General features: G+C 40.6%; 1 protein-coding gene across 6 annotated transcripts in view; it reads left to right on the top strand.

Moving 5' to 3' along the window:
- Positions 1 to 14,023, top strand: part of LOC113981589 (A-kinase anchor protein 2-like) — a 266,112-nt gene that overhangs the window by 216,537 nt on the left and 35,552 nt on the right. The gene's annotated exons all lie outside the window — the stretch shown is intronic.

Here is a 14,023-nt window from a genome sequence, read left to right on the forward strand (position 1 = left end):
TTGGTAGTCACGCTGTTACATGCTACACTTAAACCACTCTTAGGTTGTTGTTTCTGTTGCTACATGATGCCCTTTTGACTTTCAAAAGTGTTTCCACTTCTCTTCAAGTTCCTTTTCCCCTTAGTTTTCAGTCTTTAGATGCTGACCCAGTGTGACACAGGTCTGCTCACGGTATAGAAGTACTCACTACCCTTTGTTTTTCATATGATCAGGAGACTGGATATGGCAGAAGAAAGGTAGTAATGGGATAAATTGGGGAAAAAAGCCATGATGATATCAGCAGGTTCCCTGACCTGTAACCAGAACCTGTCTGCCAGAAGTGTCTTAAATCTGTTTTGAGCTGTCCACCATGTTCGCTGTCTTCATTCAGTGAGAAGGACTTTCAGGGCCCCTTTTCAACACAGCTATAACTGTATGTTTAAGCATGTTGCTCTGTACCTTTGCTGCCATTTTCTGGCAGTAGTAAGAACCAGATTTCCGTGACGTGTTCGTAAATTTATTCTGGGCTGTTTTGGTATAAATTTTAAATAATTAAAACTTGTCTCCAGTTCCCATCAGAATATCCTTGCTTGTTTTGTGCTGGGAAAGCATACCTGGATATAAATACAAAAAGATGGAGCTTTTGCTGAAGTCAATTTTTTATCATAATTCCTGGAAGAACAACTTGTCCATGCCATGGCAATCATCACGGAAAAAAGTTCTTGAGCAAAGTCACAGTAAAATATATCCTTAATCATAAACCACCCACATCTAGGCGTCATGTCATCAGACACTTTACTGGAGGAAGGAACAGTACTGTTGGTATTCATGACTCATTATATTCATGGGTCATAAAGTCTAAAGCTGTGATCACATTATGACTGGCATAGTGACAGAGACCACTGGATTTCCCTAAATTGATTATTGTTTGGATTACAGTTTATCTTTTAGAAAAACATCCAGTTTTGGTTCCACATGTCCTGCAAGGGAGCATTAATGACAGCCTTTATTAAAATGTTCCCTTCATTAATTATACTCACTGCTAAGGTCTTCCTGTTCGAAGATACACATTATTTTACTTGTGGTCTCCCTGACCACTCCCCAGTGCAGGCAGACGTGTCTTGAGCTCCTTTCTTCTCTGAGGAATTGGCTTTGTCTGAAGATTGCTGGGTGATTGGGGTTTTTTTGGTTTTTTACCTTGCATAACCTGTGAGGTTGTAAGAAGTTCTGGCTTATGGCTTTAATTATAGTCTGCGAAATTACCTAAAAAACCTTCTCACTCTCTTCCTTCAAGTCTTACCCTTGTGATGCCAGCATGCACCTGTGGCTGAGAATAGTAATGTTGATGGCATGTGCATGGCCTCTGCTTTTCATTGATAGTACTTCCACTTTGTTGTCACCTGATGTTGCACCCTGCCTTCATGTGTCCACCTCTTTGCTTAGCTCTGTCCAGAGGCTGTGACTGGGTTATTATGCTGTTTCAAAACTACCATAGTGTCTCGTACATTGAGGTCCACATCTGGGCTGTGCCAGAAGCTGCTGAGCATTAATCAGATTTTCTGATGAAAGGGCTGAGGTGAAGTGTCTTGGCTAAGAGTTCTTTTTGCAGCTTCAGCGTAGTTTGAAGCTGTACTTTTATTGCCATTTCAACTACAAAATTGACATGTGTATTGACGTCAGAGACGTGCATCCTCATACTTTGGGTCAGATGAGGACCATTGGCAGTCACATGCATCCCCTGCAGCAGAACAGGCAAGTTCTGAGGGGAGCCCAGGAGCCACATGGACTCCAGCCTGTGTTACTAGCCCAGTATGCTACTTCTCCCAAACTCAGGAATGAGGTGTCTGTGTACTAACTGGCATGGTGATGGGTAATGCAGTATAGAGGTGTGTGAGTCTGGGTGAGCTTGGCTTTGAAGACATACCCTTATTTATGCTGCAGGTTTTGGCAGTGCTTCTGTAATAGCCAGCTGTCAAATCACCTCACAAAGCTATGATCTTTTCTTTATCCTTTTTGAGACGCTAATTGGTAAGAAGAGATGTCAGTGCTAGTGCACTGATAAGTACATTAGCCATGTTATTACTTTGTTTCTGAGATGTTCACAATTCCCTAATTGAAGGCATATATATATATATATATTTCTGCTTAGCTGATTTACTCAGCAAAGCTCTGTCCAGATGTGTTTCCTGAAATTATCAGCAGACATAGTATGAAATACTGTTTTATGCATGTCTATACAGAGTCTAAATTTGGAAGATGTAGGAAAGCATGATGGTTTCCACTGAGCAGAGTACTGGGATGCTATGAAGGGCATTTCTGGTGGAAGAACAGTACAGTGTTTCCATGCCCTGAGAGAACAACCCAGAGGTCCCACTTAGGTCCGGCCTAGGTCAAGCTGAATTATCCCTTTGCAAGCTGGGTATTTCCCTTCGTAGTCAACATTGTGAATAATAATGGTCCTTAGTTAGGAGAAATGTCAGTCCTTGGACTGTGGTGTGGGTGTTTTAAACTCAGCCATCAGCAAACTTTTGAAGTAGTGTGGGTAACTTTCCTATATAGTTTCTGATGAAAATTAAGTAGCACTGTCCTCCTTTGTTTTCAGAATCTGAGATTCTCAAGCATTAGATGTTAAGTTAGTGATGGAATTGGCCTTCTGGTGTATATTCTGTTTTTCTCTTGATGGGACCTTGACAATCCCAGATTTGCCAAGTGGAATACTTGAAATTCATCATTTAAATCTGAATGCATACACATCAGTAATGCCTAGATCTATCTGTCCTAGAAACCACTTGTTAAGGTGTCAGGAACTGATTCTGGGAGTTTTACTTTGAGCATCAGGATTCCAGCATTTTTGTTTTAAGGGCCTTGTCTGCAATGTTGTGGTTCCAAAAAACAATGAGCTCTGCTGTCTATACGTCTGGATCTGGTCCAGATCTCTGCTGTTGTCCATGTGCAAACTGCCGCTCACCATTCCAGAAGAAAGGCCGATTCCCACGTTCATCCCACTTGCAAACAGCAAAACAACTTGTTTTTCTTCAAGTAGCTTTTTTTCAGTGAGTGACTTTTTAATGGTACACTTGTATCCTTGTATTCACAGAACTGTTGAAAAGTTCATGGTGATTTTGAAGTGGTACTGTGATTATGAGTTTAATTTTATTTGCCTTTTAATACTGCTAAGAGGATTTTTTTTCACCTGTGATGTAAGAAATGTTAAATGCTATCTGATGAAAATACATTTGTTATTTATAGGTAAATCCAATTATTTAGTTAGTTAATGGATCTTAAAAATAGCTATAAGAAACGGTCATTCATATATTTGCCAGCAACTGAATGCTACTTTCCCCCCGAAAAACATCCATTCTGATTGATTCATGAGTATCCAGCTTTGTGAAAGGAAAACCAGACCTGTTAGCATAGCTTTATCTTGCATGTCATAGAGAACAGACAAATCAGTGCTTATTGAGCCACCCTGTAATTGCATTAGTCTGTAAACTTCTGGTGGCCTGGTTTCCTCTCTTATTAAACGGAATGAGAAGGGTTGGAGACATGCTTGGGTACTTGCACTTGTAGATTAGAGATTTCCTTTTTTGGAGGTCTGCTTTACTGGCTTGGCGTTTTTTTCCTTAAAAATGAGACATGGTTTTGGTCTGGTGTTATTTTTTGTTCTGCCAGAAAACTGTAATGCATTTAGTCCTGCATGTAAAAAATGTTCATTTGTTCTAAGCTAAGATTATTTATAGCTCAGGGATCTCACATGATGAGTACTGCCAGCCTTAGGTCAGCATAAGGAATACAAATTGAGTTTTGAGATTAGCTGTTGTATTTATTTTTCTAGTTATGGTAACTAATTTAAGTCCCTGCCTTATTTTGAATGTGTCAACTTTGATAAATTATATTCACCTCATAGTGTACACACAACTCTGCTGTCTATCATTTTGTGAGTTACAAAGTACATAAAGAGAAAAATAAAATATATTTTTATCCTCCTCATGAAAGTTCTTTTTGAACACCAAGTTCTTGTTAACCTGCCAGTCAGAAAGGGAAACCATCAAAACAAACATGTCAGTTGGGGTGGGGAGGGGGTAGAGGGGCAGGCGGGAATTGCTGTGATGTTTTCGTTATGTGAAAATCAGCTTGAGATTTTTCCAGCATCCTGAGTGTCTAAACTCCTGCATCAAAACCAGAGAAGCTACCTGGGAGCAATAAAGTTAGACAGGAGCTTAAGAAAGTTTTAGGAGCCTACTGCAAGGGGATGGAGTTTTGAATGGGATACTGCAGGCATACATGGCTGCTTCGGCTGCATCTACCACTGCCCTGGCCGCTTCCCCTGGCCCTGCAGCTGCTCCCAAGAAAGTAGGCAGCTAAGGTTAGTCCCAAGTCTGCTGTATGACCACGGAATCCTGTTCAGACGGAGAGCTAATGCAAACACTGAACAAATTGACAGTTTGTACTCCAAATGTCAGGCTTCCAGCCTAAAAGAGATTACAGTTCCAGTCCTTTTACAGTATCTGTTAATAATGCAAAATAAATCTTGATGTTAACCCTTTCCTGCAAGCTAAACCCGTTCACTCACCAGTCAGTCACAGAAGTGGCAGTGAGACATAAAAGTGACGCTAATACGTGGTCTAATGTTGTGACCCTAGAAAGGCAGATGGTACCAGGGACTCCTTGGAGTCCTCCCTGATTACACTGTTATCCTTTTCCAAGGATATCTGTTCAGTTATGGAAGGAAGAGGGATCAATATAAAACCCCAAAAAAGGATTGATTGCAGCATGGGTGCTTAGTTTGGTGGACAAAAAACAGCTGTCCTAAGAAATTTCTCACAAGCCCCATACTGTGTCTTATTGACAATCATTCATGCCCTCTCTATGGTTGTCTGTGTGTAGAAAGGTGAGAGGAAGTTTCAAAATGGACTAATTTGTCAGAATTTCATGCTAGAGTAATAATCTTAGAACAGAGGCATGAGTCATGTGGTTTCCCCTTTTGGTGGCTACCTTTCACTCGGTGGTGCTCCACAAGTAATACACAGGGTGGTAATGCAGCCCTTCCTAACAGAGTTTAAAGGTGCTCTGCCTCTACCCCTGGACCATGTTACAATTTTGTGGTGGAATTTTGGGCCAGTTTACCCTATATATTGCAGGAAAAGGACATCTGGACTGGGGAGAGAGGAAATGATCTCACGGAACTGTTCACCAGCAGCTCCCGGGTAAAATCTCAGGGAATTTATAGTGTCTTGGATGCAGTGTTACACCTAAGGCATTAAGGCCCAGGCGTCTAATTCACAAGTTTGGTTCCTTGCCGTGAGTCACCCATATGACGTGTTGCTTATGCTTGTTATTTTTTCAAGCATTTCCCCAGTTTTAGGTTGTCCCAGTTTTGTGACTGCCTTAATGGAGAACATCGGTGGCTGAACCTCCACGCTTTTGTAAAATGTACTAGGAAAGTGGTCTCCTAAGGAAGATGTTTTAAAAAATACTGATTTAGATCATTCTGTGAAATGAAGGTTATTTCCTGCATGTTGTGAAGCAGCTGGGTGCCTACAGTGTGGTTTGAGGTACTAGTGGGTGGGACTATATGCAAAGTGTTGTTCTGTCCATCATCCCTATAACAGCAAAAGAAAGATGGGCTTTATGGATTTCTTCTTGTGCCTACATTTCCCAAATTGCATTCTTAACACATGAAATTGCCATGCCATCCCATGTTTCTCCAGCTGCCTTTGTGCAGACTGTTATATTTTTCATACAGGACTACAGGTTGGAAAAGCACTTTGAGCTGGTCAGCCTTTCCCAGACTTAAGAATTGCTGTGAGATAGCATATATTGTCATGTACACAGATGCAAGAGGTGAAGCTTCGCATAAAGTTATCCTCTGGCTCCACAGTGAGTTACCACAGTGGGGACTGCTCCCTCTCTGTTTCTTTCTACATATATAGATTTATAGATTAAGATGGATATATGCCATGAAGAAGACGAGATGAGCTCCTTCTCCATGCAACTATGATTACTGCAATTCCCACGTGTATCGCTGCTGGAGACATCCTCTCACTGCTCATACAGACAGCTGTAGACAGGGGACAGAGGCTAGTACAACATTTGCTATTGCTTTCTAAAACGCTGCATTCTTGTCATTGTTACCTGATTTGCTGAACAGTGAATTTGAGCCCAAGAAATCATTATGGGTTGATTTTATTGTTGCTATTATTGTAATAGGAGGAGGGAATTAAAAACAGATGCCTCAGTGCTGATGTTTGACTGGAGTGAGAGACAGCATGTTGTTTTGAGCCTGATACATGATCCGAGATTGTAGCTGAACACTTGAAAATGCCAAGCAGGAGGTCTGCTGGACAGTTGAAGAGCCATGTTTCAGCATTGTGTCCATACACAGAACTTCAGGGGAAATCAGCTTGGGCAGAGGCAGGATGAACGGGCTCAAACCACAGGGATGTTGCTATTATAAGATTTTGGTATTATACATCTTTTATTTAAATTGATTTTTCCTTTAAAGCACACATGAGTTTTATAGTCGCAGGCAGACTTCAGGATTAAGTAATTGCAATGTGTTGCACATGTGTTGACTTTCAGAGTGCCTTACCTTTTCTTCTGATTATGTGAACTTGAGCATCTACCTTGACCTAGGACAAGTTGTGCTGCTTGGAAATTGCTTGTCTTTGTGAGGGTTTTCTGCCCGAATAGGGTAAAGTTCCTTCAGCATTCTCCTTAACCTCCCTTTCCAAAGTATGAAAGAGAGTTCAGATGTTTCCAACTCAGCATTTTTTTAAATAAGAAAATATTATTGCATCAGGAAGAGTATGCTTGTAGTGGAACACGGTGCTTGTTTCAGTCCATTTACTGTCAGCAAGCTTATTCGTGTTTTCTCCTGTCCAGTTTTATATTTGAACCTGGTGTCTCAGAAAGCAGTGAAATTTCAAGGGAATACTGAATTTCACGGGAATTTTTTCTGTGTCACAGTTTCACCAGGTTAGTGAGAAATTCATTAATTGCACTGATTAATTAATTGAAGAATTACATAAGTTTTAATGCTGAATTTATGTAGGATGTTATGCTGCAATCCTATCTACACTTCTTTGCACACTGCCGTCAATTCAGTGAAGCTTAGCAGGGAGCATTAGAAGAAATTCATAATGACTAGGAAGATAAGCCAGTGCCTTGACACAAACTTATCAGTAACACATTACTAGAAAAATTCAGATAATTGCCTCTAAGTGCTAGAGCATGGCTGTGATCAGGGAATGCATGTTTGTGTTTCTTTTGTAGTTAAAGATGCATATTGTTTCCTGATATACCCCGGCTCATTTGATTAAGCATCACAGGACTTATCTTTGTCAGTTTGTGTGGAGTCTTGCTTAATGGCTTCATCCTCTATTTGCATTAGATATATGTCTAAGACTTAAGCTGGGAGCAGCACACATCTTACTTGTGTTCGCTTTTCCCACACCTTTCTGGAGTCACAGGGGAAAGCAAGATTATGGATTTCTTGAAGGTTTTTTGGAATGAACTTAAACTGCGTTTTTAGACCAGAAGGGGTCTGCTTGCATCTCCTAAGATGTGTACAGCTGTTCTTCAAGGAAAATGCAGTCCTGGGCTCTTGTGAAGTTTAGCTACCCTGTTAATCAAAACCAGCTACCCTATTAATGAAACAAATCAATTGTAGTGCAACAAAATTGGATGTGTTATGACCAATTTGCCAATATTAAGTATAGAAGAAATAACAGCTGAGTAATTACAGCAAAAGAAGCATTAAATGCAACTTGAAATATACACATATTTTCTAAGCTTGGGGCTGTTTGACATTTTGTAATGTTGATTCTTGGTTTGTAATAGACTAATCATATGTAGTTTATGTTGATAAGTTGCCCTGTGTTTCTTATTGGTCTCCTTTAGGTAGATGGCAGATAGCAATGAGTGCTGTTATTGCAGCTAGGTGTTCTTTTTTTCTAGACGGTTAGGATCTCTCCTTTCTAATTTTATATATATATGTTTAGTTAGTACTGTGTTGTTCAAAGCTACAGCAACTCTGCATCTGGAAGAACCCCATATATTCTTGGGTTATGTTTAGAGGAACTTACTGTAAGTCTGTTTTATTTAACATATTCAGCAGAGGGTAATGAGAGGCTCTCTTGAGAGCCTGACTTTCTTCTGAAACCCCAGGTAAACTGCAAAGAGCCTGAAGGATTTTCACTGTGACTTCAGACCTCTAGCTTCCTCAAAATTCAGAAGGTTTTCTGTAAACATGGGAAGAAGTTTGACTCCACTGAAGAAATTATGCCTCCCATAACCCCGAACATCCCTCTCTCTTTTGCCAGTGTAGGACATGTAACTCTACAAGATAGCACCCAAGTTAAAAAGGTCAGATTTGGGCCGAATTAATTGAAATTAACAAGCAAAGCTCCAACTTGCAAGTCTGGGAGTTACCTAGGCATTTTGTTCTGTTTTAAAACAAACATTTTTCTATCAGCTTTTTTGAAATTCCTGATGATCTTTGTTTCCAGCCACCTTATCTAAACAAATCAAAACAAACAATGTGCACAGGTTCTTTGCTGCCACAGTAAATTGCTTGTTTTAACTAGGGTGGTTGTGGAATGGTTTGGGGTTGGTTTTTTTTGTCTTGTCTTTTATGTTTGCCTGAGAAACAGCCTTAGTATGTAGGTCATCTCAAGTGCTAACAACATTTAAAATCAGTCCAGAGGAGGCTTCTTCAAATCACCTTGCATTTAGGGAGAGGCAAGAGCCTGCACAGGACCATTCCCACGGGGCAACTGATAGAGGACTGCTCAGCTAACCCCCTTGGTGTCCATGCACACCACACACATGGGAGCACAAAGCAGCTGAAGTTGGCTTGCAGCAGAGCAAAGTGGCTTCCTATTCTTATTGTGAGTGCAGATCAGGCCAGCTTGGGTTACCTCGCTTTTAACACTAAGGAGTCACTCATCTGCTTGCATACCTCTCCGGTGAGGGGTGCTTAAATGAGCTTAACACTTTTAAAGCTCAGAAGAGTGGAGGTGAAGAGTTTACTGTGAAGAGACTGTAGCACAATGCCACAGGAATCACAGTGGGTAGCAGTGGTCACATCTGCTGGCACAGGTTGTGGAGTTTTCACCCACCTCAGTACCCACAATAAAAGCATGTGGGTAAGCCAGTGCTTTTGAGAGGTACTGAAAAGGTAGAGAGAAGACGACAGAGGAAAGGAAGTCTTCCCCCCATAAATGGCTTGCAACAAATGTAAGTCATTTGTCATTTCAGATTCCTTGTTTGCTTGCGAGAGTAAGTAAGGAGATGAACAGCTAAATATTAACTGTAAGTATCTAAGGATGCTGTATGACCTTTCTCACTTATTTCTCCAGACATCATCCTGTTGTGACACGTAGCACTGTCAGCTGATTGGCATTTATGGCTCCAGCCCTAGTAATTTTGACAAGGTATTTTATCTTTGCTGTGATGGGAGTACTAAACATGCCACGTGCCGCTTTCTTTCTGAATGGAGAATGCCCCCAAAGCCCCAGGTTTCAGAGCAGTCAAGCGTGAATACTTCTTTTAAGAGGTTTTACCTGTTCAGCATGGGAATAAGAATGAAAACCAGTTTTAGCATTGGAAATTAATTTCAATCCAAATAGCATCAAGAGAGGGCCTCCAGGTATTCTTTGAGTTGGGTTGAATGCAAACTCTTCATTTTCAACAGGGTTGAACATTTCCTACTCACATTACCCAATCCAGCTGCCAGCATGAGTAGACATTAATGGAAGTACAAGTACACACTGGAGGCATTTTCTTTCCGAAGAAGCTGTAGTCTTTTTCTGTCATAAGAAGACTCAGTCCTGACAGCAAGCAGTGCCAGAGCCTGGCACTGGACCCTTCCCCCTATTTCACCTCCCCACTGCAAATCACCCAGAAAATGCAAAGCACTAGTGAATTTTAAAGCCCTCTCTTCCCCATCAAGGTTTAATGTCACAATTTCCCATTGGAATTTATTTTGGTGGCCATCCTTGTGTAATTCATGCTGAGCAGTTATTCTCCTGCTGCTACAGCAGTAGTCAATACTTTGTCTGAAATACGGGTGTCAGGTGGGGGGTCTGCTCTGGAAAGGAGAGGTTTGAGGTGTGAGCAAGCTGTCCATGCAGCATATCTCATAAATTGGTTTTACTTCTGTCTCATGCAGGTTGGCTTTATACAAAAAACAGCAGGTCTGGTTACAGCACCAGGGGAAATTAAACTGACAGAGCCAATTTGTACTCTTAAAATAAACAGAAGTGTCCTTTAGGTTTAAAGCTTGTGATTTCCCTAAAAGGAGGAGGAAGAACAATTAAGATGGCTCACCAGATAAAATTCTTTGGAATTGCTTGTTATCAAATAGCCCCTTAAACATGAGGAAATATTCAAGAAAACTATTTATTTTTTAAAAGTATTTGTTGCAAGAAGGAATTTTGTCAGATTGGTTCCTGTGGCTGCTATGAGCCGTCTCTGCCAAAAATTGAAACTCGGCTTGTGAGCAGACATGATCGGACTGGCGTCATGGGTGGATGGGAACCTGCTCAGAAAAATGCCTCCCCTTCTCCTGACCTGTGCTCCCTGCATCTCCCCACGCTGGTGGGGCCATGCAAAGGGATCAGAAATGTTTTACGTGAAGAGAAAGCAGAAGAATAGAACAATTCACTTAAAAGTGACAAAGCACCAAACCAAACAGTGACAGGCTGGCATTAAAACCCTTACTGCATCTCCTATGTCTTTGTTGTTTTACTCTGGTTCTTTGCACAAGATGTCCTCTGATGTTCACCACCCATATTTCATCCTCCACTGGTTTGTTAAGGGTAGATTTGTAGAGGAGGTGTTGAAAATGAGAAGGAGATCCTTAAAATGGTTAGTAAACTTTAGCAATTGCATGCTTAAGCACCAGTTTTTCTTCAAGCAGCCAGCCTTCTGGGGCACTTTTCATTTTGCTGCCCAAGACAGAGCTGTCTGTGGAGATAATACAGTTTGAAGATAACGAGCTGAAATGGTGACTCTAGTCCCATAAGACCTTCCTTCATGTGCACACAACTCTGCTGTGATACAGAGGAGAGCGATTACACTTTCTCCAGTGAGATATGTGTCATGGAAAGACACTGATACAGAAGGAGGTAAGGGAATAGTTTTGATATTTGTTTTTTCTTCTGGTTTGCACATCTTAAATTTACTGGTCACATAAGGGTGCTAGTCCAACAGACTCAGAAAGTCAGGCAGGGTATTTACTCCCTGAACAGGAAAGGGATGCACAAGAGGATTTGCTTGGTTTATGTTAAGCTTGTGTATACTTTCCATAAAGAGAAACCCATCTTTCTTTTTTCTCTTTTCTCTTTTTTCTCTCTTCTTTCTTTTTTCTTTCTCTTATCTCTTTTCTCTTTCTTTTTCCCCTTTCCCCGCCTTGCCTTGCCTTTGCCTTGCCTTTGCCTTGCCTTTTTTATCTTATTTTCTTTTCTTCTCTTTTCTCTTTTTTTTCATTTTTTTTTTCTTCCAACAACATGTTAAAAGAACAGAATTAGCTCTTCACTGTGCTTTCAGCGGTGCAGTTACCTCCAGTGTGGTCTTTGGGCTGCATCTGTGTCCTGAGGTAGCTGAAAGGACTTGTGACCACTATAATTCTGATACTGCTTAATCAGGAGATATAACACTGCAAATCACTATTGCTGCCACATTTTAAAGAATTTGTGTTTAACTGTAACCACAAGTTGCACCCAGCTGCTAAAATCTGAGATGGCTTCTCTGAGAAACACTCAAAGCATAGACTGTGCCCCAGATTCAGATCTCATCACGTATCTTTAAGGTTCATAGAGGAGGGCTGTTTCAGAGTAAAGAGGTCTCCCAAAGTCACAACACCCTTGCAGAGAACATGGTGCACCTACATCTTTTTCGTTGACTGGTTGAGCTATTGCTTACACATCTCATTTGCCTCTACAGGTGGCCTTGTGGTGTGGACAGGGCAGTCTTCTGGACATTCTGCACTAAAATGGCATATGACCTGCCACTCTGATAGACAAGTTTGGCTGTAGACCTAAGGATCCTCAGATCTGCAGAATAGCTTTTCCTATACACTGATTTAGTAATGAAACGCAGCATCCTTGTATTTAATGTGCATTACTGCTGCAAATTTGGAAAATTAGGGTCTGAAACAGGTAAATCACTTCATAATGGTCCCTTTTTTTCTCAGATACTGAGGCCAGCACTCTTGTCTTTTACAATCTTGCCTCTGATGTCTCCAGAAATTAATACTAACTGACTGTTTGGTGGATACTAATACACTCTCTCCACTACATTTCAATCTTCGTACACTTAACTGCATTTCAGTATGGCATGATGCAGAGGACCCTGGGGCTTACTGCTTATAGTCATGCAGAAGAGTTGGTTTAAAATTCAGAGATGTCAATAATATTTGCAATTCAGGAAGTTAGGAGGAATAATTTTAAAGTATTCTTGGACCCCTTTGAGTTATATTTCCGCATTTTTATTTGTTTCTTGATCATTCAGCCATTTCAAGTTTCTGTTCATGCCTTTTGCTTCAACCAAGAGCACTACAGCTTTTTTTTTAAATAAACTTGAGGTTGTATCAGGAGAGACTAAGGCTTTAAGAAAAAAAACCAAAACGAACAAACAACCAAAGGGGAAAAAAAAAAAATAAAAAACCCAACTTATTTAAAGCTGACAGTAATGGTGGGTCTGAATTCCTGAAGGGAGAAAAGCTTGTTTGTTTATCTGAGGCCAGCTCTAGCAAAAGATGGCTTAACAGGGTGTATCTGCTGCCTTTCCTACTAAAGCTACACTGCTATACTGTACACACATCATTACCAATAGCCCAGTTCATTCTTAAACATATCAATATGTTAAGGACAAGTTATTCCTGTTTTTCAAAACTAGTTGGCATGAGAAACAGGTAATTAAAAAAAAAAGAAAAGATATTTTCAAGTGCAACTCCTTTCGACTTCAGTGAAAACAGAGTATTTGCATGTCAAGTGGACAACTCCCTTGAGTCTCTATCAAACAAGGGTCTTGAGCTCCATCTCCTGCATACCTGGGTAGTGCTCCAGTAATGGCTCTGTCCTCCAGTGACCTCCGGGCTCATGGGGCTTTAGACGGTTGGTGTCAGAAAGAGTATGGAAGATAAGTATCTTCTGACCTTTCTCTTCTTCGGTGACCACAGGTGAAGCAGGGTTACTTAAAATTCTTATTTAATCAATAAGCAGCTATAGAAAATGCATTTTAAATCCATACACTTTATTACCGTATTTTATTTCTCTGTGGGACACCTATCCCTCTTGATAGTGTAGAATTCTGGGATGATCCAAGGGAATAAAAATAACTAATATTGTGAAACCTATAACTAATGTATTATAATATCTACCCCTTGTGCAGACAGTGTAGGAGGTAGTATATGAAAGCACACAGTATTTCCTGTCACTTTAGGCTCACCAAAACCACTCTTAGTTTTATTTTAGGACAGGAATGTTGAGTGCCTTTTCTTTTTTTTTCCAGTGAGACCTTATTTACATTCTGTTTTCACAGATTCATTCAACAAGTGACAGAGTTTCTTACCTGCCCATTTAACGCTGTAGAGACCTGACTTGCCTCATTTAATATGGCTCAGGCAGGTGGTGGAGCATCTGGTGAAGTGAGCTACCACTGCCTTCAGGGGTTCTCCTGTCAAAAATGTCACTGCTGTTCATTTTCATCATTGCTGGTAAAGAAATGGCTGTACCTTCCCTTTGCCGATGCCTTAGAAGTAGTAAGAAAGCAAGTCAAAATCTTATGTAATTCTTCAGGTAAGCTTTCAGCCCTTAAGCTGTATCATCTATAGCAACATGTATGACACTAAATTCAAGCCATTTTAACCCAAAGTCGGGAAGGCCATTGCAGGGGATATCTGCTCAGCATAGCTCATGTTTTTAGCTTTAACTATTAAGCCTCCAGGAAACCTAATCCAAGGGTACTCAAATGTCACTAGCCCAGAGGCAGCAGTAATAAACAAGTACTATACTGTAGAAAACACTGTGGTTTTTTT

The sequence above is a fragment of the Neopelma chrysocephalum genome, unplaced genomic scaffold, assembly GCF_003984885.1.
Source record: "Neopelma chrysocephalum unplaced genomic scaffold, ASM398488v2 Primary Assembly neopelma1_96671, whole genome shotgun sequence".
In the NCBI taxonomy this organism is placed as follows: domain Eukaryota; kingdom Metazoa; phylum Chordata; class Aves; order Passeriformes; family Pipridae; genus Neopelma; species Neopelma chrysocephalum.